Raw genomic sequence first — 15196 nt, forward strand, 5'->3', positions numbered from 1 at the left:
ACACACACACACACGCCATTTTGGAGTCCCAAGGTAACCATTCACAATTATGGGCCGTTTGCTTAAAAATTGATAACTGATTTTGTTGTATTTCTTGAGTGGAAACATTTGAACTGTGCATTCTTTTTTATTGTTGTTTAAGGAAAGAAGGGTAAAGAATACTATGGTACAACTGGAGAACACAAACTGAATTAATAAGATGGTAGGATTAATCTAATTTACCGTGGATACACCCCTCGTTTGGTAGAATTTATTTAATTGGCAACTTAATTTTGGTAGAGAGGCATTATAATTGGAGTTGATTACTGTGGGATTTTTATATACTCCATGATGCATTGTGAATTACAGTAATGCATGATATGAAACTGGCTAGTTTTAAGTCACATGAACCATTTGGATATTTTTATCTCAATTACAATGAATTTGCTGAGAAATGCTCATTAACTGGCCCTTTTTTTTTTAGGTTGAATTTTATATTGAAAACCTTTGGGGGCCATGTCAAAGATGATTGGAAATGTGATTAAAAAGTACTTAATGTATTAGAACTGCAGTGGAAATGTGCTGTGGCTTCCAGGTCCCTCTAGTCCTTGGGTTGCAGGATTGTTATGAGTCATCACTCTGTAATGAATGGGGATTTTTTGGCTTAGAATTTAACAGATTTTCTTGATCTTTTCCCATATGATCTACACAGAAATGTGGATTAGTGAACTGATTTAAAGGAAAAAAAAGGCATCTCTGTTAATAGTTTGGGGTAAAAACAGATGAAAATCCAAAGCCAAATGATGAATTTCTCAAAAAGAAACAAGGATCAGATTGTGTAAGTATGTAGGAATGGTGTAGCTTTAAGATGTTCAAGAGATGGGAGAAGACAAAGATGTAGAGTAGAGCAGAGGATCTCGCACTTGTCACCTGTTCAAGTTTATTTTGCGAGAGAGAGAGAGAGAGAGAATGAGTGGGGGAGGGGCAGAGAGAGAGGGAGGAAGAGAGAGAGAGAGAGTCCCAAGCAGGCTCCATACTGTGTGTAGAGCTCGAATTCATGAACTGTGAGATCATGACCTGAGCTGAAGTCAGACGCTTAACTGAGCCACCCAGGCACCCCTTTAAGATTTTAAGTAATCTCTACACCCAACATGGGGCTCGAACTCACAACCCTGAGATCAAGAGTTGCATGCTGCACCAACTGAGCCAGGCGCCCCTGTAATAAATTCTTCATGCGTGCATCACCATCATGAAATTGTCATAGGAACAGCCTGTGGAGAATGCATAGGAACTAAACAGTGAATGGTCAATATTCTGGATATATAATGCATTACTTTGCTAGGGCCTGACTTCTTACTGCATTTAGAATAAAATTCAAACCTCCTATGTTAATTTCCAGGCCAGATGGAACCGTCTGACTTCATGTCTTAGTGCCACTCCCATCCTTGTTCTCCAGGTTCTAACCACACCAGCTTGCTTTCACTTGCTTGGACTTGCTACGCTGTTCTTATTGTAAGGCCTTTGCATGGCCATCCTCTCTGTCTGGAACACTTTTCCTTTGGCTAATTCTTTCCTATAATTCAGGTCTCAACCTAATTTTAATCCCTCCCAGCAGGCTCTCCATCCTATCTAAAGCAGTCTCCCTGCTTTCCAGCCCCCAGGCCCATCTATCACTTACCCAGTTTGATTCTCTTCAAAGCTCTTGTGACCCAAAATTCCCCTTTTATTTTAGGATATCCCCCCCCCCACCTCCCCCCATAGGATATAAACTTCACAATATCAGGAGTCTTCTTTTTCATTTACTGCTGTAGGCCCAGATCCTAGAACAATACCTGACATATAGTAGGAAATGAATGAATGAGAGAGAGGAGAAGAAAGGCAGGCAGGAAGAAAGGGAAGAAAAAAAGAAAGGGAGAAAGAGTAGAGGGATCCACAGTGGAACTGCCCATGGAAAAGAGGAATACTGGCTGAAGAGAAAAGGAACTAGGGAAGACAATTTAGGAGAGAAACAAAGAGGGGTCCAGGTAGTGAGGGTTGGTTAGGATGTACAATTCTGACCGCTGTAAAAAGAAGCTTTTTTGCATGCATTCTAGCAGAGGGAATGGCAAGTGTGAACAGGAACTTTTTAACACATAGCTGCTTTTTTTTTGGTTGTTACGGTTTTATTTCTAGTGTGGTGTAGGGTCCTGTGTGTTACTCTTAGGCAAAGGTTGGGATTTTTTCCTTCAGGCTGCAACTGCTGAATCTTCCTGGTGTTGCCACTGGGAATCATCTAGACATGAACACCACCCATCATGGGTCCACAGCCTCTTCTAGGACTTTTAGGCCAACAGGCTGGAAAGACAGTGACACAACCATCACCTCACTGTACCAATGAACCCAAGTTCTGTGGGTAAGCGGCTGTGGATGATAGGAGTGGCTTTTGGCAAAACATTACACGATTTAACACAAACCAAGAATAGAGAGGTAAACCTTCCCAGAGACTAGATGTCTGGAACAAGAGACTACTTAGGAATCATTTTTCTGGTACATGACTTTTGGGTTTTTTTTATTGTATCAGTGCAGCTTTGTTTAAATGTGAGTTCTTTGTAAAAGTTGAGTCCTCTGCAAAACTCATACACTGGCAACATTTTAGACAAAGAATGTACACCACCCCAGTTTGTTTTTATCCAGAAAAAGATGTTAGCTCTGGCACTGCTGTGACCCGAGGACTTGAGACCATGGTTGCTTGTACAGTCAGGAGCCCAAACTTTTGAAACACAAGTCAACGAATCTGTGTAGATTTTTTTGTAACACCATGTTTGGGCAATTCCTTTTGTCCTTCTCAACCATACCCTTGCCAACACTAATACATCCAGAATCCGTAGCCATCTGGGGTTCATCAAATGAAGTTTGGCTTCCATTTAGCTCTCCCTGCAACGAAGTTTATGACAAAGGAGGCAGGATTCCCGGAATGTACATTTGGAGTGCTTCCCCCTCATTTGAACTAGAAGAGGTGAAAAAGTATCTAAGTTTTAAAGTTATTTAAAAAAAAAAAAAAGGAATTGTGTGTGTCTGTCACATTCAAAATCATAGTTCCTGTGTTATTCTGCAAGGAACTACATCAAAGTAATCATGTAAATCTAAGTATAGCATTTTATCTCCATCTTAATAAATGCCTAAATCACATTAGCAATATTCATTCAAATGACTCAAGCTGTTTTCTTACTTTAAAATTTTTTTCCAGCTTTACTGAGAATAATTGATATAATCACTGTATAAGTTTAAGGCATACAGCATGCTGGTTTGATTTACATATATTGTGAAATGATAACCACATTAGGTTCAGCTAACATCCATCTTGTCATATAGGCACAATAAAAAGAAAAGAAAGAAGAAAAGAAAAAACATTTTTCTTTGTGATGATTTCTTTTTTTAATCTCGATGAAGTATTAGCTGAAGTGCCCCACGCTGTAGAAACACACTCCCGTATTTGAAACAGAAAAAGCTTTGAAGAGATTAAAATCTCATTATCTTTCATTTTACCAGTTAACGCCAGAGGAAGAAAATCGTTTCAGCTAAATTAACTGCTACTGTCACACTTACACATGAATCCTCACACTAAGGCAGACACACATTAAAATTCAGAATTACATCTCATACATCATGAAGGCGTGTTGTAAATCTTGCAGGTTGGTTTCAGTGCATAGACAGTTGTGGCATAAGGATGCATTTAGCTGCAAATAACAGAATCCGGTCTCCAGGGCCTCACGCAATGATGTTTAATTTTCTCACCTAAAAAGAAGCCTGGAGAAGGCAGGCTTAGCAGTGCAATAGTCTCATTGAGAACCCAGATTCTTGTCTGTCCTTCTGGTCCTCCATCTTTTGCCACCTCATGGCTACTACAGCTTCAGATATTAAGTCCTCACGAGGCTACATTCAAAGGTGGAAAGGACTGGGGTAAAAAAGCTTCCTTCTTTGAAGTTATGTTTCTTTTCCAGGAAGAAAAATTTCAGGAAGTCTCCTTGAGACCTCTCCTTTTGTTGCATTGGCCAGATACCGGCCAGGCTCGCTCTTAGACCAATCCCAGGCAAAGGGAGATGGGACAAGCCCAATCCCAGTTCACTCCCTCACAGCTTGGGTGGTGGCTTATCTTTCTTGACCTCAAGTGCTCTCTGCCCATCACTCAAACAAAATAGGGCTTTTGTTACCCCGAAAGACATATATGGATAACTCAGAGGCAAAATGTGAACAGTGACTGTCCTGTTTCTGGAGGAAGTGGCCAAGACTTTTAATATTCTTCCTACTTTTGCCCCTTTATATAATATTTAGAAGTTGAAGCAACATGGAGATTTATTTTAAGATTTATTTAACCGTATAGTTACAGAGTTATGTCATAGGAGCCTTTCAAAAAAGATGCTGCTACAAGACTAATTGTCTTGGAGTGTCAAAAGCTTTGAGAGGCTTAGCTTGTCAGATTCCTATAGGCCCATGAGACTGCATTTTCTTTCCAACATGATGTCAGGACATCTGAGTGGTTGACCATGAAGCACCACGTAAACAATAAGATCATTGTTGCTAGCTTCAAGGAAATACAGGTAGTCAAACTCAAATTGGACAAGGGAGATTGACCGTTTGGCAGCTGAAGATCATGCTTTCTACCTATTGTTGAACTGTTCTGAATTATTGATTTGGGGCACACAAAGAGCTTTTAATTTTTTCCAAGTTCATAATTTTGGAAAGTGGTCACATGAATTTTGATACATAGTATGAACTGTGTGGTGAATTTCTAAAGCTGGCAAATCGTAATATGGCTCCATTAGAAAGTATTTTCCTGTCTGTATTCAGTTTCAAGAGACAACTATGAAGTTGAAATCAAATTATGTTCACCAAGAAAACATGGCATCCCTAGAAGTTTAGAGGTAAGTCTCATGAACTTTAGAGGTTAGACATGAACTCTAGGGAGGTCCTGACATTTCTAGCAATTTGAGCAATGCTTGGCAGTGTACTCTTTAAGAAAGGAATAAAGGTGAAGAATTACAATCAGTTCTAGAATTGCAAGCTCTCCTCAACAAAAGATAACCCAAAACTCAATCGATAAATACCTAAAGACACCTAGTCTCACCAGTCTGTGAGTACAAATGAAGTCATGTTAATAGTAAATAATGCACAGTTTCCTTTGTTGACAGACCCTTCCCCACCCCATAAAAGTCTCACTCAGATATTTCTTGAGAATCTCCAAAAAGGTACCTTGCACGTATGTGTCACATAGCAATTTGCCAGCCACAATTATCACACAGCATCCATCTTGTGTTTCCCCTCCTGCCTGCACAGTGCCCCATACTGCCTGCAAAGTAACTCTAAAGGGCCTTTCTCTTTCCCCTGCTATGCTAGCCTGTGCCAGGCTTTCTATTTGTAATGCTAACCCAACTGTCAGTCCCGGAAGCTAGGTGAGACTTGGCCACACCAAGAACAAATACTACTGTCTCAGGGGCTTACCGTAACAAAGGTTTATTTCTCACTGTCATAAAACCTAATAAATAAAGATCTGGACAAACCTTTAGGGCAACTATTTTCCATATAGAAAGTCAACAATTTAGGCTGAGAATGGTTTCACAGTCCTGTAGCTGTCCTATCAGGAGCAGGAAATCTCCCTGGTCAACCAAGCAGGCTTAAAGAGATGCCAGATAAAGAAAGGGCTTACTGGTTACTCACCAGCTCTTCTCTATATCAGACTGCAAATGGCCAGAACTATGGCCCCACTCAACTGCAAGAGGGCTGAAAAGCACAGAGAAGTCTTCCACAGATATGAAAGAGGAAAAGAACAACAGTGGAACAGTATTTGATGCATAGTAGTAAGACCTACTTTACAGGTCAGTGCTGGGTTCTGGAAAAAAAATGGAAACAAAGACCTCTCCAGTTCTTTGCTCTGTTTTGTCACCTGATCCTCAAATCAGTACTGCTTATACCCAGAATCCCCAAAACTTTCTCATGAGTAGGGTCCATTGTTTAGTCGTAATTTGTTAGGAGCTTCAACATAGCCCAAGAATGGGGTGACAATGCCATATCATCTCTCTCATTCCCTCTCTTTTTTCCTTTTTCATGACAAATCCACATACACCCCTTTTTTTCTAACTCCTTCACTAGGTGTATGACTTGTTCACTGCAATAGGGTAAAGTCACAGCCCAGGGTCTGGAACTCAGAAATATGTTAATGAGTCGATGGATGGATGGATGGATGGATGGGTGGATGGATGGATGGGTGGATTGATGAATGATGGTTTCTCTCTAACCAGAGAGGAACTCAAGGGAAGCCTGTTACTACTTTCTATTTACCCTCTGAACTTCTGGCACTTTGACCCTAGCTTCAGTCCTTCTGTTTTGGACACCACTTTTGGCTCTTTTGGGGGGCTCCCTTTGGATTGGGACCTTGTTTAAGATTAACTATGGGAGAGTGAGACTTTCAGTTTAGTGGCTGAAATTCTACCACTCAACTTCAGTGATTCCTAATTAAGGAATGTGCACATGAAAACAATAACCAAATGGAAAATAAAATACCTTTTTATTAACTGGTAAGTAAGTACCCTATTATCTGCCAGTGTAGACATCTTTGTTAAGCCACATGAGGTTATGCTGTTTAGGCCTGGAATCTAAGGAAGGCTTGCATACTTCTATCACTGGAGAGTGATGGAAAGGTCTGGAACAGACCAGATGCAATTGATGCAGAAGCTCTTAGGTAAAAGAGAGAATGGCCAGGCCCTGACCCAGCACACTGCAGTAAGGGGACTGTGTACAAACGAGGGAACATCGGCTTGGAGACTCTACCGCCTAGAATATAATTGGTATTAGCCCTGTGCTCTGAGTGCTTGGACAACTCCCCCTCCCTCTGAAAGAAGCTGGTAAGAAGGGTGGACTGAGGGTGTGCGAGCAGTGAAAATGCCCCCTCCTCTACAGACCCAATATCGAAAAGGAAGGAGAGCTGGCTGGAAATTCTCCATCTCATCTTCCCCTCTTCCATAATTAGCTCTTTACCCTTCCTCATCTTAAATGCTACCTTCACTTTCCTCTTTGCCCAAACCCTTCAGTCCTTTACATGGGGTCACACCTATTCCACTCCATGACAGACTGTCTCCAGAAAACCAATCTAGGCCAGTGTCCTCACTCTACTAAACAAGTTTGTTAGAGAGAGCAGTTCAAACTGTAGGCTTATTGATGCATTTTTGTACAAAGTCCTTTTTTATTTTTTTTATTATTTTTGAAAGAAACTTAAAAAATGTTTATTTATTTTTGAGAGAGAGAGGGAGAGGCAGAGAGAGAGGGAGACAGAATCCCAAGCAGGCTCCACACTATCAGTGCAGAACCTGATGTAGGGCTCAAACTTACAAACCGTGAGATCATGACCTGGGCCAAAACCAAGAGTTGGACTCTTAACCAACTCAGCCACCCAGGAGGCCCAAAGTCCTTTAAGAAAAAAATACAAAACTCACTACATGTTAATACTGGCATACGGATACACTTTCTTTTACCTGTATATGGATTTCTGAGCAAGTGGTGCACTATTCTAAGTTCTTGGGAAACTTACATAAGAAATAGCCTGCAGTTAGCTTCTGCTGCTCAGCTAGGGTCCCCATCGCCTTAACGTGTTTGCTGTAAAATAACAAAAAGTTCATAATCATAATTAAAAACAGCAATTGGGGGAAAAAAGACTGGAAGTTTGACCATGATGTGGGCAATGTGAGAGGAGAGATTTTGGATGGGGCAGTCAGTATTTCCCTGCCAGCTCCAGTCTCTCAACCTCTCCCAGTCTCCCAATTTTATGCCATTATTTCCCCCCATTCACCTTCATTTCTGCCAGCCTGAATTAGTGTGAAGAGTCTCTGTCTATGTCATAAGTATCTATTTAGGTAGTACCTATTTAGGTAGCTGTTAGTTAACATCATCTTCCTTGTTTCCAACGAATTGTGCTGTTTATCTAATAGTTCTGTCAACGAAATTTTAGAATAAAAAAAATAGCAAAACACCTCAAAGCATTCTCATAACTGCAGAAACTTTACAAGAAAAAAAAAACCCAGAAAATGAAAGCAGTTAAGAGACTTCTAAGTAATGTACAGACACTCCACCACAGAAGATGGCCAATAAGCATATGGAAAGATGCTCAACATTATTAGTCGTTAGGCAAATGCAAAGTAAAACCACAATGAGATACCCCATGCCCCCATTAAAATGGCCACAAAAAATTTTCAATGACCATCTGAGTGTTGGCGAGGATGTGCAGCAAACAGATGCTCAAAACTGCTGTTGGGAACATAAAATGGTACAGCCACTTCAAAATACAAGTAGGCAGTTTCCTGAAAAGTTAAACATACACCCACTGTTTGATCAGCCCTGATCATTCCACTCCTAGATATTTATCCCAAGAAAAATGAAAACAAATGTCCACATGAAGACTTGTACATGGATATTTATAGAGCTTTATAATAGTTAAAAACTGAAAACCACTCAAATGTCCATCAGCAGCAAGTGAGTAAACACAGAGGGACATCCATCTCGTGGAATACTAGTCAGCAACAGAATTTGAATGTGAATGAATCTCAAAATAATTATGCTGAGTGAAAGAAGTCAGAGCAAACAAACAGAAGTATGTATTGTATGATGCCATTTATGTAAAATTCTAGAAGATAAAAATGAGTCCCTATAGGGACAAAGAGCATAATCAGCGTTGTTTGAAGATGTGAGTGAGGTAGAAAGGAAGGGTAGAAAGGAAGGTACATGAAGAAAGTTTTAGGGGGGGTGGTTATGTTCAGTATCTTGATTACAGTGATGGTTTCATGGGTGTATACATATGTCAAAACATCAACACTTTACAAATGTGCAGTTTATTATGTCAATTATATCTTGATAAAACTGTTATTTGAAAAAGATTCACATAGTGGTTTTTGTACCAAAAATGAAAGAACTGGCTTGCATCTTTTCATTGCTTCAAACTGCTCTTGAAAAGCGCTTTTCTTTTTTTTTAATTAAAAAAAATGTTTAATGTTTATTTTTGAGAGAGAGAGAGAGAGCAAGAGAGAGCAGGGGAGGGGCAGAGAAAGAGAGGGAGACACAGAATTTGAAGCAGGCTCCAGGCTCTGAGCTGTCTGTCAGATGCAGGGCTCGAACCCGCGAACTGTGAGATCATGACCTGAGCTGAAGTTGGACGCTTAGCCAACTGAGTCACCTTGGCACTCCAAAAGGCTCTTTTCAAGAGTGTAGGTCAGTGGAGAGGAAGGTGAGTGTGCTGGGTTACCTATTATCTCACTGTGCTTTTATCTATCGGTTTCTTTAGAGTTTCGGTAAAGACTTATTTCAAAAAAGGCCAGATTTAGGAAAAAATGGAAAAAGTCTTTAAAATTTTCTGGATCATCTCATCTTTAATGCCTACTAGCTATAACAGTTTGTGAATCTAAAGTTCTATAAATCAGTTATGTATACTGTCCCTTTGACTTGAAGATGCCCTCAATTATAAAAGATACACTCTATCTCTAGCTTTTAAAAAAGCAGTAAAAGTACACTTATTATAAGATTCACTCCAGTTTCAAAAATATTAGAAAGTATGACTGAGAATAGTCCCTGTATCCCCAGGCTGCCGAAAGGGATGCCAAGGGCCTGCCTCTATAAGTTCAAGGTGCTCATGTTGTGGCCTGTAGCACTGTGGCTAGTCTCAGGCACAGTCTCTAAAGAAGAAGCAACATACCAAAACCCCAAATTTCACACTTAGCACAAGTTTCCTCTTTGCCCAGAATCTGTAGAAGCCCTGATGCTAGGGTTATATCCAGAATCCATTTTATCTTTTAAAATTGTAAATTTGGTTACACTTATGTAAATTGGATTAGGAATCATCAGGGAAATGCAGATCAAAACCACAATAAGATATCACCTCACATCTATTGAATGGCTATTATCAAAAAAACAAGAGATCATAAATATTGGCAAGGATGTAGAGAAAAGGGAATCCTTGTGCACTCTTGGTGGGAATGTAAATTGGTACAGCCACTGTGGAAAAACAGTATGGAGGTCCCTCAAAAAATTCAAAATAGAACTGCCATAGGATGCAGCAATTTCACGTGTGGGTATACATCCAAAAGATTTGAAATCAGAATCTAAAAGAAATATCTGCACTCCCATAGTCATTGCAGCATTATTTACAATAGCCAAGACATGGAAGCAATCTAAATGTCCATTGAGAGATGAATGGATAAAGATAATGTGTTGTACACATACAATGGAATATTATTTAGCCTCAGAAAAGGAGGAAGTCTTGCCAGTTTGACAGCATGGATGAACCCAGAGGATGTGAAATACATTAAACAAATATTAGATGATACCATTTATATGAGGAATCTAAAATAGTCAAACTCCTAGAACAGGGAATAGAATGGTGGCTTCCAGTGTCTGAGGGTTGGGGGAGGGGGAAACTGAAAGGTATTAATCAAATGGTAAAGTTACAGTTAGCACTGAACCTATACCGATTGTATACTTTACAATTTGATAAGCTTTTATGTTAAATCTTCTGTTAAGCCTTTGCTAAGATCTTATGTTAAATGTTATCACGCACAAAAAGTAATAATAATAAAAGAGGATGGGAGGAAACTTTTGGAGGTGATGAATGTGGTATGTATTGTGACGATTTCATGAATGTATACTTATCTCTAAACTCAACGAGCGATATACATTAAATAAGCAATTTTTCTATGTCAAAAAATAAAAGTTAAATTAGGTGAAAAATAATTTGTCCATATTTCCCTTCATTTGGATGTTATACAAACTTGGAGAGACTCTATCTTAACTTCCCATGTGAGACAATCAGAGACTATTTTTGGCTTCCTTATGTAAGAGTATGCAAATGGAAACATTGATGGATTTTAAAAATATACATGATGAAAAGAAGGGACTCAATCTAGGAATTAGAGAAGTATCTTCCTCTTAAATATAGTTGCTGCAATAAATAAATTATAGCAAATTTCTGAATCAAGTTTTTGCAAAATTCCCAAGAGAATCTTAAATCAAAAATTCCTGTAGTCATGAAATGATAATGAAAAAATTAATTAAAAAATAAAGTGGAAATATCTAAATTTATCTGTTAGTTGTGGTAAGTGTAAGTATGTCTGGGTCCCAAATTTCGGAACCCTGTCTTGCCACCTCCTTTCAATACCTTGACAAAGGCCACCCCCTAGAGTATGTGCACAAGTGACAATTATGGGAACATCATCCCCAAATCTTGATGTCCTCTATCCTTGTGAGCTGTTGGGCTAGGAAGTATGACTTGTGCCTAGATGAGTCACCCTCCTGCCTGGGAGACTCCACTCAGGTTCTTGTTTGGTCTACCAAGGAAGGAAGCCAATTTTTCGAGTTGGAAGAGGACTCCGAGTCCTCCTACAGTACCAGCTCCAAGGAGGAGCAAAGAGGGAAGCAATTCAATAGGAAACATCTGAGAAGACCAAGAGGCACCGAAGCATTTATCTTAACCCAGCTCTACTGAAGGGAGCTCTATCTTTACTAGAAATACGGTCTTCTCAGACCTCAGAGAAAGTGCAGGAGCTCCCCCTAGAGGATAGAGCACGAAGACCGCACTTCCCCATTCTGTTCTCCCCACAGGCTTACCCAGGATTTTACTTCCCTTCTCAAGAAAAGGCTTTGGAGACTCCCTTACTGATTTGAACATACCTCTCTTACGGTATGGTACTTACCACATAGCACTATGTGGGCTGTTACAAGCCCATCTGTCCCCCTTAGGTGTAAGCCCTGAAGGAAACCAGAATATGTCACCTCCAAAAATGTCACTCTGACACAAAGATTATTTAGAGTCAAAGGCACCTAAAAAACAGCAGATGAAAAAGGACACCCTGACCTTACTTTTTATTCCTCAAAGCAGGAAATGAAAGTTTTGTGTGAAAGACACCTTCCCTGCAAGAGGAGGAAAAAAAAATCCTTACCACCTGAGACAGGAGACTAGGCTGAGAGAAATCTTGACAAACCAACCTTGTTAAACTCACCCTTACATCTCAGTCACTTCTCCACCATTAACTTCCCTAACCCTTTGTCTTTCCACGTTTCCACAATTTACTACTTTTGTTCAATTTAGTGTATGAACATTTGGCTCTGTTTCCTTGGGTCTTCATTTTCATGGACATGTAAAAGTCTGAATGCTTAAAAAAAAAATAACAAAAAAATAACCAAGTAAAAGTCTGTATGCCTTTCTGCTGTTAATCTGTTTTATGTTGATTCAATTCTCAGTCCCAGCTGGAGATGCTATGAGCAGAGAGGTCAAGGTTCACCTCCCCTGCAGCCCCTTGAGGGAAGCACCTGTGCTGAGGTGTCCTTCATCCTTTGCAGCAGTTCCTGGAACACAGCTGGCCCTCGGCAATGGTGTTTGTTGGAGGAATGGAAGCGCCCATAAAAAACAAAAGCCCTTTGATCACATTCCTACCTTGCAATGTTCAGTTATTTCTCTTTCTTTTCTGTTCTTTTTCTTCTGTCACATATTATACCTGCACTTTATACAGCCCTTGCCTATGCAATATTTCATTTCATTTCATTTCATTTCATTTCACTTCATTCTCACAGTTCTGTTGGGTGCATATATCTGTGCCTGCCTTTACTAGAGGAGAAAACTGACATTCATACTGATGAGGTGAGTAGCTGAAGGTTCCAGAGACAGGCAGTTCCCCTAGGGCCTTTCCTCTGTAGCCCAAGGATGAGCACTCAGGAGGCAGCAAGCCAGGGATAGTCCGACGTGGAATCCCCAGCAGGCAGTCCACAAACCAACAAGAGGTCACCAGGGGATAAAAGACCACAGCTTCTCTGAGCAAAATCTATCTGGCTGAAGACACCAGTTTTCAGGGTGTTTGTTGGCAATGGCAGGAATCAAAGGGACTGAGTGATCTGATAGGATACAAAAATTCTGGATTCATCATAGACATTGATTTGCTGCAAGATGTAAAGGAAAAGATTTCTTTTGCCAATCACTCCAACCGGCCATTGTTTTGGGAATTATCTTGCCATCATAGATCAAGCTTGAATAGAAAGAAGTGGCTAAGCACCAGGGATTTGGAGTCATATCTGCTGGGGTCATGTCTCTGTTCAGTATGATCTAAAGTGGAGCTTGAGCCCCACTTTAGGTGAGCGCTAGCCCTGCTTTGGGTGAGCCCCACTTCTCTCTCTCTCCTTTCTCTCTCTCTCTCCCTTCCCCTAACTCGCTCTCAGAAAAAATAAAGGAACTTTCCCCCCAAAAGTAAAAATTATAAAAAAAATAAAAAATTAAAACAAATATAAGAAGGAGAAATGGATAATGGGAAACAACTTGCAGTTAGTCACACTATTCATTAATTTGACCTAATATTTCCGGTTGTGGGAATTTATCTTAAGGAAATAATCAGAAATGTATAAAAAGTTTTAAGGACATCTCCTTTTGTAATTATGGCAAAGAAATTAGAAACAACCCAGATTTCCAAAACAGAAATTGGTTAAATAAATAAAGGCTTATCTATATTCTGGAAAATTATAGACCCATTAACAATTGTGTTCTCAAAGAATATTCAATGGTATAGGAAAATGCTCAGGATATAATGATACATGAGAAAAGCAGAATGCAAAACTTTACATACAATACAATTTTAGTTGCATCTTTTCAGGTACATAGATGATGTCTGGGTTTATTGCAGGGATCAAGGGAATAAAACTATCGACCTCACAGTGTTAATTTCTCACAGCGTATGTTTGGACGATACCCCTATAGGATCAGAAACTGGATTTTGTTTACAGACTCAGAACAGATTTGTCTCTCTGAGACATTTCAACCAGAACCATAAGATAAATACATGCAAGGAGGTAAGTTTACTCATTGACAGTGAGGTATAATAGTGACATGTATGTGTGTGTGTGTATATATATATATATATATATATATATGTTCCAGCATAATATTAGAGGACAATAGAGCACAACCAAGGAACTTTCAGTCCACTAACAAAGCAGAAGGTTTTATTCTTAAAGGCATTCTCCATGAGGATCTTTGAGAAAAGCAGCCAGAGTGAGAAAACAACAACACTTCTCAGAGGAGTCTACACATCTCTTTGTAAAGAATTACTGAAAAATGGAGGCACAGAGCCCTGATGTCCTCCAGCCCTTCTCAAGAGTCCTACAGCTAGTGAGCAGGAACTGAGGTTTTGACGTCATTTCCTGTGGGTAAGAAATACGGTGTGGCACAAGGGAAGGAGGTTGGAACAGAGTCTTTTGTAGAGCAGTGTCTGGGAGAGTTCTGGAGGAGAGTGAACTGGAGAGTTTGACAGGACTTGTGGGGTATAAGATAGAAACAAAAGGGGATTTAATGAAGTGTTGCTGGAGGTATGAGTTTGACCTTCATTAATGTCCCTTGAGAAACATGAATACATTTAAGTTATTTTTTAATTGCTTTTGGTTAAGTGACCTCAAATATATCCACAGCAGGACTGAACGCCATAGGACCCTGAAGTCATATTCCAGGGATACAAAAATAATTAATTTTTAAAATCTACATTACATCAGCAGTTAAAAAAAAAGTTCTTAAAAAATGGCCAGATTTTGATAATATTCAACATTTGTTTTTCTTTTTTGAAAGATGAAAAGATTTAATATATGTATCTTTTGGAGATACATATGCATCCTTAGCATAGCAGTTTTCAAACTCTGGCCACATGTCCCCAGAAATAATCTTGAGAAACTATGTATACCTTTGCACTTTAAATTAACATATAATTTTTCATCATAAGTGTGAAGAGTTCCAAAGGATATAATATCCAGTATGTTTTAATATTAGTCACTCTAAATACATATAATGGAATCTTAAATACTGTAGTGATTAAATACCCACCATCATCCATTAAAGAAAAATACATGTAAAAGTTTGGGCTATTTTTATTATTCTTTTATATTCCCCTCACAGGATTCTATCCAAACAGAATTATATATAATATATTTTTAGGCTTGAAAATTTTATTGATCACTGTGTCATACTTCTCTGCAATGAACTATAAAAACTTGCTTCGTTTTCTGTAATCATAAGGCTCTAAGCCTGTATGGTTCACAGGTGGCTGATAAACACTTGAAATGAGACAAACTAAAGAATGAAATTTTTAATTCTATTTTCGTTTTAAATTTTAAATTTAAATAGTTTTCTAATTTTCTTCCTAGAGATCTTACCTATTTGTTAGTTTTTTCCTAA

The 15196-nt window shown here is 39.2% G+C and overlaps 1 protein-coding gene across 1 annotated transcript in view; it reads left to right on the forward strand.

Moving 5' to 3' along the window:
- Window positions 1-15196, forward strand: part of ALDOB (aldolase, fructose-bisphosphate B) — a 70890-nt gene that overhangs the window by 23564 nt on the left and 32130 nt on the right. The gene's annotated exons all lie outside the window — the stretch shown is intronic.

This window comes from Prionailurus viverrinus, chromosome D4, assembly GCF_022837055.1.
Source record: "Prionailurus viverrinus isolate Anna chromosome D4, UM_Priviv_1.0, whole genome shotgun sequence".
Classification (NCBI taxonomy): domain Eukaryota; kingdom Metazoa; phylum Chordata; class Mammalia; order Carnivora; family Felidae; genus Prionailurus; species Prionailurus viverrinus.